We start from the raw sequence: 16,515 nt of genomic DNA on the forward strand, positions 1-16,515 counted from the left end.
TTTACCAGCAACAACCGCAAAAAGAAACATTCATCATTCTTTGGATGAACTGTATACATACGACCAAGAGCATCAGTAGAACGCACATCTGGATACCCAGGAACCGCATCACCTTGCTTCCGTCTTTGAAAATTCCTGAATTGCAGTATTCAACGTTGCAATGTGTCTTGAACGTTTTAGAAATAAGTGGCGAATATGGAAAATCCAACTGTTGTCGACAACGAAATCCATTCGTTTCACTTTCGTTGTGACAGTTCGACCGTTGTCATCTGGTGATCGACGCGGATACAGCGGATGCCCATCGTTGCCAGTAACAGTCTCCGCCGTTAATTCCATGAATTAAGTCCATGAATCATATTAGTAGTAACAACATCAAGTAGGATAGTAGGATCAGAATAGTTAATCGACCAATATTAGCTGCATTTCCTTCAGTACTAACTGCATCACGTAAATGGATGTACTCCTCAGAACGCAGTTTGGCTTGGTTCAACCTAATAAATGTTAAACGTTCCGTTTCTATTTTTACATACATGTCAACGTAATACTGCTGAAACAATCGACGAAACCGCAGCAAATAGTTGTCAGCATTTTGACGAATCATCAAACGATATGCATAATAATTCATTGAGCTAACTTTCTTTGCAGTTTCTTCACCTGAAATTAAAAATTTGATAATTAACCATTTGAAAGACAAATAATACAGACATTAACCATTATTAAGATACTGATACTTTACCATTCAATGGATTTATCAATTTAATATTAAAATAATATCCATCTTCTCCTTGGCAAAACATTAGTGGGTATTGCAATGCGTCATATGATCGATGAATTTCAGATATTTGTTGTAGTTGCCCAGTATCGCGACGTGTAAGCACAATATAGCGTTTTTCCAATTGCTCACCAACAATTAGGATAGCAACTTCGTCTACTGTTGGAGCATTAAATGTGCGTTCGTGTGTTCCAGATGGTCGTTTATCTGCTTTGATGACAACTTTATAGTCATCATTTGGCATGCGCTCTAAAGCACTCTTAAACAACCTGACCAACGCATGATGTTCATGAAGCAGAACTAGGCGTCGATCAAGTTGTTCTTTCATGTTGCCCATGAAATATATTTGTAAAAATTTATTCTATTCTATTCTATTTTATTCGTGTTAGTTGCACCACTTATAACTCGAGATCTGCTGAAACAGTCTTCGTGGTTATTGATCCCTTCGGATTCCTCCCGAATAGCAGAATACATCTTAAAAACAATAAATATTTGTTGGAAAACCCCTTAAAACAGCCAATTTCTTTTCCCTATACAAACGTTTTCTATCAGTCAATTTAAATAAAGTCAACTGTTGTTTTAATGTCATTGTAGTGCTCTGTAATATACAATGTGAAAACTAAAGGAAAAATTCGAATATTGTGTTTTGTGTAGTAACATAAAAGAAATTCGAATATCGTGTTTTGTGCAGTGTTTGGTAACCCATATTATCAAACCAAACCAATTAGCTATCTAATCTAATCTAACCACGTTCTAGATTATCCGATGAACAAGTATAAATTATACGAGAAGAGCGCCGCTTTAGTATTCAACGAGGAAGGGCATAAATTCGTGCTTCTCAAACACAAGAGCACAGAGGACAGCCTATGAAACGGCTAGGTTAGAAACGAGAAATCGTCGAGCCTATCGTACAGATGAGCATAGGAATAATCTTCAAAGTGCAAGAAGAATTGGTTCAAGAATAGATTTGAGTCGAGCAGACTTTCTATATGATTGCACCATCGACTACAGCTTGCATCGATTAGTTTGTTTACTGGTAAAACAACTGGTTTGTGCCGCCTTAGTGGTAAAGTAAAATTGTTATTATTGGTCCCGCCAACAGTGTCATTGTGTTTCCTACTTTATGGCGAAATACTAGAAACATGACATTTTCTAGCGAACACTTCAAAATCCAATGTCTGCTTCCAAGTGACTTCATTTGGGGCTGAAATTATCGAAGAACATGTTATAATCCAACATTTAAGGTAATTTACGTTAAAAAAAAATTGTTTGTAAGATACAAGATCTGCAGTTGTGATCAGAGCAGATAAAAGACCTGCTAGAACACATGAACGCACATTTAATGATCCAACAATGAATGAAGTGGAAATGTTTATTGTTGGTAACGTTCATATGACGCGTTTTAATACCCGCTGATGTTCTGGCAAGGTGTCGATGAATATAACTTTAATATCAAAATGAAAAATTTATTGAATGGTAAGATCAATGCCGTTAACGTATTATGTGTTCTAAAATAAAATTTTTACCAAATTTGTTTTAGGTTAGGAAACTACCAAGAAGGTTAGGTCGATGAAATACTACGCATACCGTTTGCTGATTCGTAAAAATTTTGACAAATATTACTTCAACAATATTGGGTTGACATGTCGATACAATACGTAGCACCTTAATTTTATTCGGTTGAATCAAGGTAAATTGCGTTTAGAAGTGTATATTCAATGTTGGTCGAATGACTATTTTACCGGCGAAATACACAGGTATTTTAAACTCCTTGAATGTGCAGGGTTAATGCTTAGAAATTTAAACAACCAAAACTGTGCAGTGGAAAGCGTTTGTTGATAGGAAAACTGATGATCAATACTTAAAGAAAAATTTAAAGATGAGGAAAATCGTATTCCAAGGATCCCGAGTCGTCTTTTCTTCGCCATGACGATCAACAAATCACAGGACCAATCCTTGACTAGTTTAAAAAATTCATGTTTTCACCAAAATACAAATGTCGTTTACAAAGGTGCTAAAATGAAAATTTCGTTTTACTTTTCAAATATAAATCAAAACAAAAATTTTTTTTTCATCTGTTAATCCCATCCCGGAACTTTCATATTTTGATCCAAATAGATGCACGCAGATAATTGCAGACGCAAGTCCGGTGGCACTTGGCGATTCAAGGTTACGTATCGCCCTGGAAAGGAGAATATTTCCGACTCAATATCAAGACTTTGTAAGGCTCAGTCATGCGATTCTTTCGATAAAGGAGGTGACTATAGCATCTGTCAAATTGTTTCTTGTGCTACACCAAAAGCAATTGCTATACCAGAAAAAGCAAAAAATATCAAAGAAGCTTACATCGGCTATGCCGAAGTTTATATACCCTTGCAGTCCTTGGTAATAATAATTTTACATGTTCAAAATTTGTTTTCTGCAACTCAATTCATCAATATACAAACAAAACAATTTTACTCTCTATTTTACAATTTGTTCTTCTTCTTCCCTTATTCCCAAAGCAAAGCAACGCACGCATACACATACAGTTCATGTAGCCTTGCGTCTGTGTGTGTTATTGTATTGTATTGTATTAAAGTATAGGATATAGTTGTAAACTATCAACCTAACTATATTTTACAAGCACTGGCAACTAAGGCCTTCGGCTTAGACGAAAACTCCATCCATACACTAGGCTGGGATTCGAACCCGGATCCTCGTGTGTATTATATTTATCCGATCACATTCAAATTTTGGGATCTGGGGTTTTATATCCAATATTATCACATATGTAAATTTCATAGCATACTCCGATTTTTATGAAAATGTTTCTCCTAGTTCTTTTAGAACTATATGATATAGTGGTCCGATCCTTATGAATTTCATACTTTATTTTTCCCGGGTAATAAAAATTTCAGCCCGATAGCTCTTAAGACGGTTGGGTAAAACGCATACGCACAGACGGACGGACAGACGGACAGACAGTTATACCCACTGCAAGGGTATAACAAGTGTTGTGGACCGAGAGATATCAGCTGATGTTTCACATCTTAAAGACGATAACTGGAATAAAGGTTTATCAAGCTGTTATTACCCGTTTAGAGCTGAGCTATCAACAGTGGGTAGCATTCTGTTGCGTGGTACCCGTATAGTGATACCAGAAGTTCTACGGCAGAGAACTCTAAAACTGTAAGGGCACGAAGGACACCCTGGCGAATCGGCTATGAAGCGACGAATGAGAGCGAAGGTGTGGTGGCCACGTTTGGACAGAGATGTCGAACAGCAAGTGAAAATGTGCAGAAGCTGTTTATTGGTGTCACAGCCAACCCGTCCACCGCCGATGAAGCGGCACGTTTTTCCTGACGGCCCGTGGCATTGGTTAGCAACCGACCTGTTGCGGCCTCTACCGAACAATGATCATGTATTGGTGCTGATAGATTATTTTTCGCGTTATCAGGAGATAAAATTTATCGGCTCAATATCATCACAAACAATTATTACGGCATTTAAGGAAATATTTTCCAGGCTTGGCATTCCGAGATCGTTAAGGACAGATAACGGCCGGCAGTTCGTTAGCGCCCAATTCAAGGACTTCTGTGAAGCTAGTGGCATCACTTTGATTACGACTCCTCCATATTGCCCGCAAGCCAACGGTGAAGTAGAAAACATGAATCGTTCATTGGGCAAACGCCCTAAAATTGCGTCGTTAAATAAAGGAAATTTTAAAGAGGAGCTACAAAAATTTATATTAACCTACAATACGACACCTCATGGAACTACTGGCTCTACACCTTCGGAACTTATGTTTAATAGGACCATTCGAGACAAGCTGCCGGACATTCGAGATATTATAGAAGAAGTAGTAGACACCTCGGCAAGACATAAAGACCTGATCAATAAACAAAAAGGAAAGCTTACAGGTGACAAGGTTAGAGGTGCTAAGGAATCCGACATAAAGGTGGGCGACAAAGTTTTGCTAAAGAACGTTATTTTTCCCTCCAAATTGACACCCAACTTTGAAACAACGGAGTATAAAGTTGTTGAAAGGAATGGAAATGAAGTGGAGGTTTTTGGAAATGGGAGGAAAGTCAGACGGAACGTGAGCCATTGCAAGAGGATACCGTCGAATGAGGGGCCGCCTAATAACTCGAATGAGGACGCACTAACGCAGACTGATTCTCAACGCTTAATACACTCATCACCATATTCAGTGATTCCTGATCAACCTCAAGAGATACTCTCCGATCCATCTTCAGAGCAAATGTATCTTTCGACTCGACGTTCAACTCCAGAGAAACCGAAGACCGGGTTAAAACTGAAGCTTATAAGAAAAGGAGAGGTGTGGCAACCCTGCCAGACCGATAACGAATATCGAAGAGATATCGGACGTAAGGTGGCAACGATCGGGCCTTGGAGCGTGACAGCGAACAAGTGTAGATGTACAAAGAACTAAAGAATAAATTAATATTTAAATAAAGTATAATTAAACTATAAATTAATGTTAATGTTGTTACACACCCAAATGCAGCAGCCAAAACCGATAGGTCGAACTGCTGCCTCAAGTGTGGACAGCCAGACCATAAGGCTGCAAAGTGCGATGGGTCAGAAACTTGCTTCCTTTGTATTGAAGCAGGCGTAGACAGGGCCAAAATAGGACACAGAGCTGGTAGTCGGCTATGCCCTCAGTTGAGGCGGACCGGAAAAAATTAAGATGACGCCTAAAATAAAAGTGATACAGCTGAACTTGAACCATTGCATTGCGGCTCAAGATCTTTTGCACCAAACAATCCGCGAAGTATCAGCAGATATTGAAATTCTCAGCGAACCATACAGAATGGAAAGTATTGGAGGCTGGGTCTCAGACTCGACAAACAAGGCTTCTATTTGGAACTGCAGCGCACTCCAAGCACCTCTGGTTAATGTGCGATCATACGATGGCTTCGTCAGAGCGCAGATCTGCGGTAGCTACTGGGTATATAGCTGCTACCTACCCCACAGCTTATCCATCGCTAGATTTGGAGAGGTCATTGACGAACTAGTGGACGATGCTAGGGGCCGCACCCCAGTTATAATTGGCGGCGATTTTAATGCATGGGCCACGGAATGGGGCAGTAGTCATACAGATAGAAGAGGCGTTTGCTTCTTGAGTGAGCATTCAGAGTGGATACTTTGAGCATTCAGAGTGGATACTTTGAGCATTCCTGCTTTCTGTGGAAACCTGCTGTTCAACACAAGTGAAAACAGCGCAGAAAACATGGCGAACAGTATTATGCATAGCATTGAGACAGCCTGCAACGCTAGCATGACACGTCGAAAACTTTTTAAACGCCCCTATGCGGCTGTACATTAGTCGTGCGACAATATAGCGGCAGCCAGACGAGCGTGTTTCCGTGCGCGGCGACTGTTTCAGCGTTCAAGAGGTACAGAAAGTTTTGAATCTCTAAGGCTTGAATACCATAGCAAACGGCTGGATCTAAAGCAGAACCCGGCACTCATATCCCCCCGGGGCGAACACGTTCGGCACCTCGTATGCGTGTAACCGAACGGCTGCCGAAGTCCTCACACAGAGCATTAGGGTTGATTAATTGCCCTCAGCATTTCGACGCAAGCACATCTATGTCGCTTTGCTGGAACGCTACACATGAAAAAATTAATGCTTTCATTCTTTTTATATAACTGGCAACTTTTGCAAAAATATTATGATACAATATTTTTAATTGAAAATTTAAGCGCAAAAATGTATGCAATATACATACATACATAATAACGGAATATAGAAGCTTTTAGAATTCCAAAAAAATTAAAAATGTATACATAAGTACCTATATGTATATGCATGTAGAAAGGCTGAGTCCACTGGACCAAAATAAAATACTCTTCACACCACTTTGCTTTTATGTATCCTTAGCTTATCATTTTTATTTAATTATTAACTTAATTTAACGAGACCAACACAACCTCTTCATCCAGCAACTCAAGCATCTCTCTCTCCTCGATTGACCATCTGTCGATATCTATCAAACTAATATCGTTATCGGCATTCTGATACCATTAGGGGTTCTCACGCAATCCTACATTCGGCCATTCTACAGCCTCATTCGTCCCGAATGATGGTCACTACATCTTCATGTACTCTGCTACGGTATTGGTCCTATTTGGGCCCTCATTTTCCCAAATATTCTCTACATCATATTTTGCTCTTCTATGAATTTAATCTTTTCCTCGTTTTAACTCAATAAATAATTCTTCCTCTAACTGAGACTTTAACTCTTTAACTCATTTCGTCTTTAAGGTGTTCTTCGGACATTAAACAACGAGTCATCTTCAAAGCATCTGTATGTTTCATCTTAGTTCCAGGTCGATGTTTGATCTCAAAATCGTGGTCTTCAATGTTGCGTCGTATTATCTTCGGATTTGGCTTTCTATTATCACAGCATTCTATATTCTTGCTATCTTTCCACGATGCTAGCACCACAGGACACAAGTGCTTGGAAAAGCTTTGACGAACTATTGCCCCCTTCGTCTCTCTCTTTATTCGCTGATCTACTATCGTCTGATCCTGATATGGCAAACGTCTTGGCCTCTGATGAATTGGGATCTCGTCTGCTACTACAGTCTTCATTTCTGGGCACGGGTTACCCTCTTATAAGGTCATCGTCATTATAATTTCAACCGTCTTTTGCAAATCTGGGACTTTTGTTTCGGTTTGCTTATCAGTGCTGATTGGTTTTGGCATCTCATCCTCTTTGTGGAAAACAATTCCTCTTTTCCCAATGGTAACATTTAAGTTTTCCAAAACATCATTTCCGATTACTCCTTTGTACAAAGTATCTTTATCCCGAACTCTGTAGTGACGTCAAAAAATCCAAGGGTACAAATCTTTTTCCCTCCTACACCAATTACCTCCTTGCATTCACGGTTTAAGTTAACCGGGTTTATTTCCTTATAAGTACTCTCGCTAATGGTGGAAAGATCACTGCCCCAATCAAACAGAGCAGATAATTCTTCATTGCCTATTGGAACGTCCTTAAAAGATTGATTAAACTTAAGTGTCATTTGTTGATAATTTGTATTTGTCTTCGTTGTGTCCTTTGTATTCTTCGTCTCACACTGATTAGCTTTGTGGCCCATCTGATTACATTTAAAACATTTGAAATCGTCTTTACAATTCTTAGCGATGTGATTATTTCCTCCACACTTAAAGCATTTGAAATCCTCCAAAGTATTCCTCGATTGCAGCTTCTTAAATCGTGGTTTTGTTTTAGACTCTTGGTTGGAAGCATATTTCTCGTACATCGTTAGTTTCTCTCGTAATTCCTTCAAATCTCTCGCTTGGTAAAGAACGCTTTTATTCATTTTAGAGTCAGGGATACCCTCAATGATGTATTCGACAATGCTTTCCTCATCTAAGCTGCCTCTTTTGGCTATACTCTTCATTAGATAAAAGTACTCAACCAGACTCTCGTTGTATTTCTTCTTTCTACTCTCTAATTGCTTGTGAACTTCTTTTGCCGACAATTTAACAGTAAACTCATCCTGTAGCGCGCTCTTAAGGATACTCCAACTTGTTAGACCCTATTGACTATTTACGAACAACTTAGCCGCTCCTGTTGACAAACAGCTGTCTACCATAGATACATTTCTGAAGATCATTCCATTGTACTGTTACAGCAGTAGCCCCAAAGTCTGAAAGCCATTCTAATACATCCTTTTTGTTGCTCCCATCAAACTCTGTCAACGAATCACGAATATCTTTTAATGTGAACGCCATTGTCACTTCTCTCTCAACTTCTTCAACTTCGCCTTGAATACTGGTATTAGCACCTGAATATAAGGATTCCTCGTTCGTGTCTAAATCAAAATATGAAATTAATCTCTCTCTTAATTCAGGTTTGTTGCCTTTTACACTTAAATTTAGCTCTTTTAACTTTTCTTTTAACCCTGCGACGGTCAGTTCGGTGATCTCGTTATACAACATGTGTAAAAATATTGATTACAAAATAATTTAAATTAGTGTTTAAATTAGATGTTAGTTTATATGATTACAAATATTCTGATTCCTCTTTGTTGAGTTTTTCTTTGTTACTTATTTTCCAAAACTCGTAGTTCGTCTTTTCTTATTTCTCTTTCTCTAGTTCGAAACTTTTAAATCATCTTTTCTTATTTTCAAAATTTTAAATCATCTTTTCTTATTTTCAAAATTATAAATCTTCTTTTCTTAATTCCAAAATTTTAAATCTTCTTTTCATATTTTCAAAATTTTAAATCTTCTTGTCCTATTTTCAAAATTTTAAATCTTTTTTCTTAATTTCAAAATTTTAAATCTTCTTTTCTTATTTGCAAAATTTTAAATCTTCTTTTCTTATTTTCAAAATTTTAAATCTTTTTTCTTATTTTAAAAATTGTAATTCATCTGTTCTTTTATTTCAAAACTTTTAAATTATCTTTTCTTATTTTTCAAAATTTTAAATCTTCTTTCCTTAATTTCAAAATTTTAAATCTTCTTTTCTTATTTTAAAAATTGTAATTCGTCTGTTCTCTTATTTTTAAAACTTTTAACTATTGTTAGTATTAAAAATAAATGTACTTGCGATGTAGCCCTGGTTATTTTACGTCTATGTTGTCCGTTTCTCGTGATCTTCTTTACGCAGTTGTCTTCTTACGTGTAGTCTTCCTTACGCAGTTGTCTTCTTACGTGTCGTCTTCTTTACGTCTTAGCTTCTTCTCACTCACACACACACAATGTTGGCTTGCATGAATGATTGGATAGCGCCGAATCCAAGCAAGTTCAATTTTTCTCCTCGTTTTGTCCCTCTCTGAACAAATTTTGTCGTCTTTCGTCTTTTGATGCTCTTCGTGTTCGTCTCTGAACAAATTTTCGTCTTTGGGAAGTTGTTCGTCTTTCAAATATTTTCGTCTTTGTTCTTGCTTTTCCTCATTTTGTTCCTCTCTGAACAAAATTGTCGACTTTTAAGCATTTCTCATCTTTTCGTCATTGTTATTTCTCATGTGTTCGTCTCTTTTCTTGTCTTTCGGTGGTGAAATTAAAGCACGCATTTTCTTTTGTCTCGCTTGCTCTCATGCTTCCTTATGTTGGCGTCACTCTTGCAATTACGCGCGATTTCTTCATAAAGTTTTCTCTCTCACTGGATCCACTGGACCAAAATAAAATACTCTTCACACCACTTTGCTTTTATGTATCTTAGCTTATCCAGCAACTCAAGCATCTCTCTCCTCGATTGACCATCTATCTATATCTATCAAACTAATATCGTTATCGTCATTCTGATACCATTAGGGGCAGCGTTCGAAAATGCTCTGCTATTTCGTAGCATTTCGTTGAGCTCTCGCTACCGCTCTTATTTTTGACGAGAGCCGTAGCAGAGCCGTAGCCTAACAACAAAAAGTTTGTGGTCTGCTATGCTCTCAGTTTTGTCGCGTCAAAAACTACAGCTGTAGCAAGTAGCACAAAAACAAATGATGCGCTACGCTCTGCCGTAGCGGTAGCTGTAAACAGATAGCGGTAGCGATAGCTGAAAACAGGGAGCAGATGAAATCATAGCAAGATGAGAACAGAGCCGGATGAGAACATAGCGTGATGATATCAGAGCGAGATGAGAGTAAAACAAATGTGCGAGAGCGATATGAGCAGCAGCAGATCTTTTTTGTGTTTGTTTTTACTCCAATTTTTGGTCGGTTTTTGAAATGCACCGTGACTGAAATAGTTTTTGTTTTATTTTTTTAATGTCTTTATTTGAAAATGAATATAAATAAACATTTCTAAGTTCATTATAATTTCTAATTTAGTAACTGAATAAAATGTTTTTTATTATTTGATTTCTGTAACTACACAATTTGTGCCTACGTTAATATAACATCGACCAAAAATTGGAGTAAAAACAAACACAAAAAAGATCTGCTGCTGCTCATATCGCTCTCGCACATTTGTTTTACTCTCATCTCCCTCTGATATCATCTCCCTATGTTCTCATCCGGCTCTGTTCTTATCTTGCTATGATTTCATCTGCTCCCTGTTTTCAGCTATCGCTACCGCTATCTGTTTTCAGCTACCGCTACGGCAGAGCGTAGCGCATCATTTGTTTTTGTGCTACTTGCTACAGCTGTAGTTTTTGCTACGGCTCTCGTCAAAAATGAGAGCGGTAGCGAGAGCATAGGACAATTTTTATTGCTATTGCTGCTACAGAGTAGTTTTTGCAAACGCTGATTAGGGGTTCTCACGCAATCCTACATATATATATATAAAAAATTTTTTACTCCTGTGTTGACTCCGATATATATATATCAATGAATACGCATACATAAAAAAAAAATTTCACTCTTGTGTGGAATCATATATATATATATATATAGTTCCTCTTTTCTTATTTCTCTTTCTCTAATTCGAAACTTTTAAATCATCTTTCTTATTTTCAAAATTTTAAATCTTTTTTTCTTATTTTAAAAATTGTAATTCATCTGTTCTCTTATTTCAAAACATTTAAATCATCTTTTCTTATTTTTCAAATTGTAAATCTTCTTTTCTTATTTTCAAAATTGTAAATCTTCTTTTCTTATTTTCAAAATTTTAAATCTTCTTTTCTTATTTTAAAAATTGTAATTCATCTATTTTCTTTTCTCAAAACTTTTAACTATTGTTAGTATTAAAAATAAATGTACTTGCGATGTAGCCCTGGTTATTTTACGTCTATGTTGTCCGTTTCTCGTGATCTTCTTTACGCAGTTGTCTTCTTACGTGTCGTCTTCTTTACGCAGTTGTCTTCTTACGGGTCTTCTTCTTTACGTCTTAGCTTCTTCTCACTCACACACACACAATGTTGGATGGATGATGCCTTCTGACTGTGCATGTAGTGGTGAATCGGGTCGTCTCGTCTCGCTCTGGTACTCCTCTTATTAGCAGCCACTCTCCGTGTGACTCCTAGTCCGATCTCTGCTCCAGGTTACTTCTTGGCTTGCATGAATGATTGGATAGCGCCGAATCCAAGCAAGTTCAATTTTTCTCCTCGTTTTGGCCCTCTCTGAACAAATTTTTGTCGTCTTTCGTCTTTTGATGCTCTTCGTGTTCGTCTCTGAACAAGTTTTCGTCTTTGGGAAGTTCTTCGTCTTTCAAATATTTTCGTCTTTGTTCTTGCTTTTTCCTCATTTTGTTCCTCTCTGAACAGAATTGTCGACTTTTAAGCATTTTCATCTTTTCGTCTTTGTTGTTATTTCTCATGTGTTCGTCTCTTTTCTTGTCTTTCGGTGGTGAAATTAAAGCACGCATTTTTTTTGTCTCGCTTGCTCTCATGCTTCCTTATGTTGGCGTCACTCTTGCAATTACGCGCGATTTCTTCATAAAGTTTTCTATCTCACTCGCTCTTTGTTACTATCCCGGACGAGCCCCAAAATGTAGAAAGGCTGAGTCCACTGGACCAAAATAAAATACTCTTACACCACTTTGCTTTTATGTATCCGTAGCTTATCATTTTTATTTAATTATTAACAAAAGAAAAGAAACCATCTTATTGAACACTTTTAATTTAACGAGACCAACACAACCTCTCGTCCAGTAACTCAAGCATCTCTCTCTCCTCGATTGACCATCTTTTGATATCTATCAAACTAATATCGTTATCGGCATTCTGATACCATTAGGGGTTTCACGCAATCCTACATTCATATAAAACATTCATATTATCATTATGCAAATATTCCACTTACATCATCGAATCTTCAGCATCGGCCGAAGTAGTGCACTTGTCGTTGTTTACGATAAAAAAGAGAATGGGAAGTGGGACAAAAAATCTATTTTTAGCAAAAGTAGGTAAAAAGGGTTAACACAGTGGCGAAACGGCTGATTTAGCTCCGATTAATTCAAATTTAAAGTAAAACTTGGCGCCAAAATTGTTTTTGCAGTCGATTACTAACATATTCAATAGTCCAAAAACATTATTCGATTCGATATTCTACCAATACTTGAACAGCAGTGAAGCTTTGAAGTCAGCATATGTTTCATCAGCTGTAGCCATCAGCTTTCCCGCCAATACTGATTGCGTATAAAAAAAATTTGTATAAATTATGTTGTTGCTTTCAATTGAACTTTTTGCTGTAAATTAAAGAAAAATGTATGTAGTTACTAACAAAATAATGTTGTGACCTGTGATTGTGTTTCGTCCCAAAATGTAATATTTTCTTTGGTACTTATATGTGTCTTAACATTTACTAATAAATTGAACTTTAGTAGAATATAACTTTTAAGGTCCGACTGGGTTCGGTATCAATGTTTTTAAAAATTAGTCTGTGTATTACGAAGTGAAATTGTCCACAATGAGCTGCATATATCCGCATATTATTTTAAAAATAATTTTTTTAGCAACAATGTCAGTGTGCAAGCGAGCACTTTTTACAATATGGCATACGAGCCTGATGCTTCAAAAAAAACTTTTGCGGTAGAGACGTACATATAACACCAATATTATTGATAAAACTAAATTCGACAAAAGCCAATGCGCGTATATTGCCATGAAAATTAAAAATTTCATAAAAAAAATTGACATGGAAATGGAAAGAGAACCACCGAATTTGCCAAAATTTTGAGGTAAACAACCAAGAGTGGTTAGATGACGATCTAATATTGGTGGACCAAATTTCAAATGTTGGACGACCTAAACTCAGTTGGGGAGATAGTCAGGGAAAAACAAAAAAAAAAATTGTCGGACATTGTCAAGGAAATTCCGAGCAATGAGTTGGTCTCTGGGGCAAGTACTAGTTTGTACAATTGTGGAAAGCGAAGAGATGAAAGTCTTCCCAAGAAAGTAATATCGTTCATTCAATCCGATGATAAACAACCAATTAACTACACACCAGAGGAAGCCTTAGCCTTATATATTGATGGTGGTTACACAAAGAAGGCTTACACGGACTTGCAGCGTGGTACCAAAAAGCGAAATGCAAATATTTTTCCGACGTACGATGTATTGCGGTCTGCAAAAAAAAACTGTGCTATCCTAGTGGTCTAGAAGTAACTGATCATTCATTTGAGGTACCTTTACAAAATTTAATTGACCACACAGTATCCCGAATATATAAAGCACATTGTAAAGATTTTCCAAGTATAGAGAATAACAATGGTTCCCAGCTAACTGCTATATATAAATGGGGCTGTGATGGAAGTAGTGGCCACTCAACTTATCGCCAAAATTTTAATGATTTAAACGCTTGTATGATCGATCAGCACATGTTTTCGGTGTACTTGGTACCATTGGAAATACTTCGTGGATCAGAAAAAGTTTGGAAGAATGAGAAACCTTCATCCACTCGTTATTGCAGGCCATTAAAAGTGCTTTGTCGAAAGGAAACAGCAGATTTGGTTAATGATGTTGTAAATAATTTCAAAAGCCAAATAACAACAATACAGCCAACTATTGTAGAAAGTTTTGAAGTACATCATCAATTTTATATGACCATGATAGATGGAAAAGTATTTGGTGTTCTTGCGGAATCGTCATATTCAGTTTGTGGAATATGTGGTACAACTCCAAAAAAATGAATGATCTCAGTGATATTAAAAATTTACCATGCAAAGAAAATCTCTACGAATATGGTTTATCCAGTCTACATGCTTGGATTCGGTTCCTTGATTGCATTCTGCATATTAGCTATAGACTGATAATTAAAAATTGGCAAGTTCGAAGTACAGATAAATCAGCTGTTAATATTAGAAAACTGGAAATACAAAAGAATTTGCGAAAGGAGATGGGTATATTGGTTGATATTCCCCAGCCAGGTGGCTCAGGCAATACAAATAACGGCAACACAGCGAGAAAGTTTTTTCATGATGCAAAATTAGCTGCCAAAATAACTGGAGTCAACTATCTTTTAAATTCTCGATTTGGTGTAATCTTACGAACACTAGCATCCGGATGTGTAATTGATACACAAGCCTTTAAACATTATGCATTTCAAACTGCAATATTATTTGTAGACAAGTACCAATGGTTCTATATGCCTTCATCTGTCCATAAAATTTTGATTCACGGTGCAGAAATTATAGAGCACTTTGCCCTTCCGATAGGTATGATGTCAGAAGAAGCTCTTGAGGCCAGAAATAAAGACCAGAGAAAGTTTCGATTAAACCACACACGAAAAAATTCTCGCAGTAACACAATGGAAGACTTGGCTCACACACTTTTTATTTCATCGGACCCATTTATTACAATGTTAGCAAAATCCACAGATAAATTTTCTAAAAAAGATCAGTTTTTAGATAAAACATTATTAGTCTTATTTAAGTAAAGACGCACAGGAAGAGTTATCAGATTGCACAACATCGGTACGAAAAAATTTTGAAAATGTGTAACGAAATTTCTTAAAATTGGAGCGAAAACGACCAGACATAGAATAAAACAGGTTTACACTAACTTGGAACAAATAATAAAAACAAATATTTTCACTGAATGAAACAATTTTTGTTCATTAGTTTTGATGTGTAATATTTTTATCTACAAAAAAAAACCGTACAAAAATAGCATAATTTTTGCAGAAGTTATTAATTAATCGCTGCTAAATCAGCCGTTTCGCCCACTGTGTGATGTCGGGAAAACATGAATACCATCTGATGCAGCGAGTCTGAATTAAATCGTCAGCTCATTTTTCCCACAAAAACAGGTCCAGCTACCACTGGCAACTCGAAGCAGTGAGATAGATATAACAGCGTGCACGAAAACAGAACTGTTGGAAATCGTCAACAAACTAAATAATAAGAAAGCTCCTGTCCCTGACGGCATCCCGAACAGAGCTTTAAGGCTGGCAGTTAATCTGCACCCTGATGTGTTCATAAAAATGTACAATGCATGCCTGAGAGAAGGAACTTTTCCATCCAGATGGAAAAGGCAGAATCTGGTACTCCTACCAAAACCGGGCAAGCCCCCCGGCGAGGCCTCATCGTATAGGCCTATCTGTCATCTGGACACAGCAGGGAAAATATTGGAATCGCTCATAGCGCGTAGGCTCAACAGGGCTATTGAGCAAGGAGGTGGACTTTCTCCAAAGCAATACGGATTTAGAAAGGCAAGATCAACGATAGACGCGATAAGCACAGTTGTGGACACAGCCAGAGACGCCATATCTGGTAACCGATGGAAAGGGGGAACCAAACAATACTGCATGGTGGTGACTCTCGACATCAGAAACGCATTCAATTTCGGCTGAATGGAGTCGTATAATGGACAGTCTGGCGTCTTTCGGCGTTCAGGGTAATCTGCTGCACATAGTGGACAGCTACTTCACAAATAGGCGCCTTCGATTCTCGACAGTGGACGGCTCGGAGGAATATAGCATCTCTGCTGGAGTACCACAGGGTTCAGTCCTGGGCCCTCTCCTGTGGAATTCCATGTACGACGGAGTCCTCAGACTAAATTTTGATCCGGGCACACGCATAATCGGCTTTGCCGATGATATCGCGGTGGTGGTAACGGAAAAGGAGCTTTGCGTAACAAAAGTCGAGACCGCCTCTATAGAAGTTGGTGGCAAAACTATCACATCTAAGAGGGCCATCAAATACCTAGGGGTAATGCTGGATACACGACTCTGCTTCCGTGGGCACTTGGAATATACGTGCCAGAAAGCACTGAGCTCTGCACGCGCGCTGGCAAGGATCATGCTCAATACAAGAGGCCCCAAACAAGAGAGAAGGCTGTTGTTAACTAGCGTGACAACATCCATTTCCCTGTACGCTGCCACTGTTTGGGCACTAGCCCTAGCGT

At 37.7% G+C, this 16,515-nt stretch overlaps 1 long non-coding RNA gene across 1 annotated transcript; it reads left to right on the forward strand.

Moving 5' to 3' along the window:
- Positions 1-1,566: 1,566 nt before the first annotated feature.
- On the forward strand, positions 1,567-2,781 carry LOC124461353. The gene is made up of 3 exons (XR_006955043.1): positions 1,567-2,248; positions 2,313-2,462; positions 2,530-2,781. It is a non-coding gene; the product is annotated as an uncharacterized LOC124461353 (long non-coding RNA).
- The last annotated feature ends 13,734 nt before the right edge of the window (positions 2,782-16,515 follow it).

Source organism: Drosophila willistoni, unplaced genomic scaffold, assembly GCF_018902025.1.
Source record: "Drosophila willistoni isolate 14030-0811.24 unplaced genomic scaffold, UCI_dwil_1.1 Seg380, whole genome shotgun sequence".
NCBI lineage: Eukaryota > Metazoa > Arthropoda > Insecta > Diptera > Drosophilidae > Drosophila > Drosophila willistoni.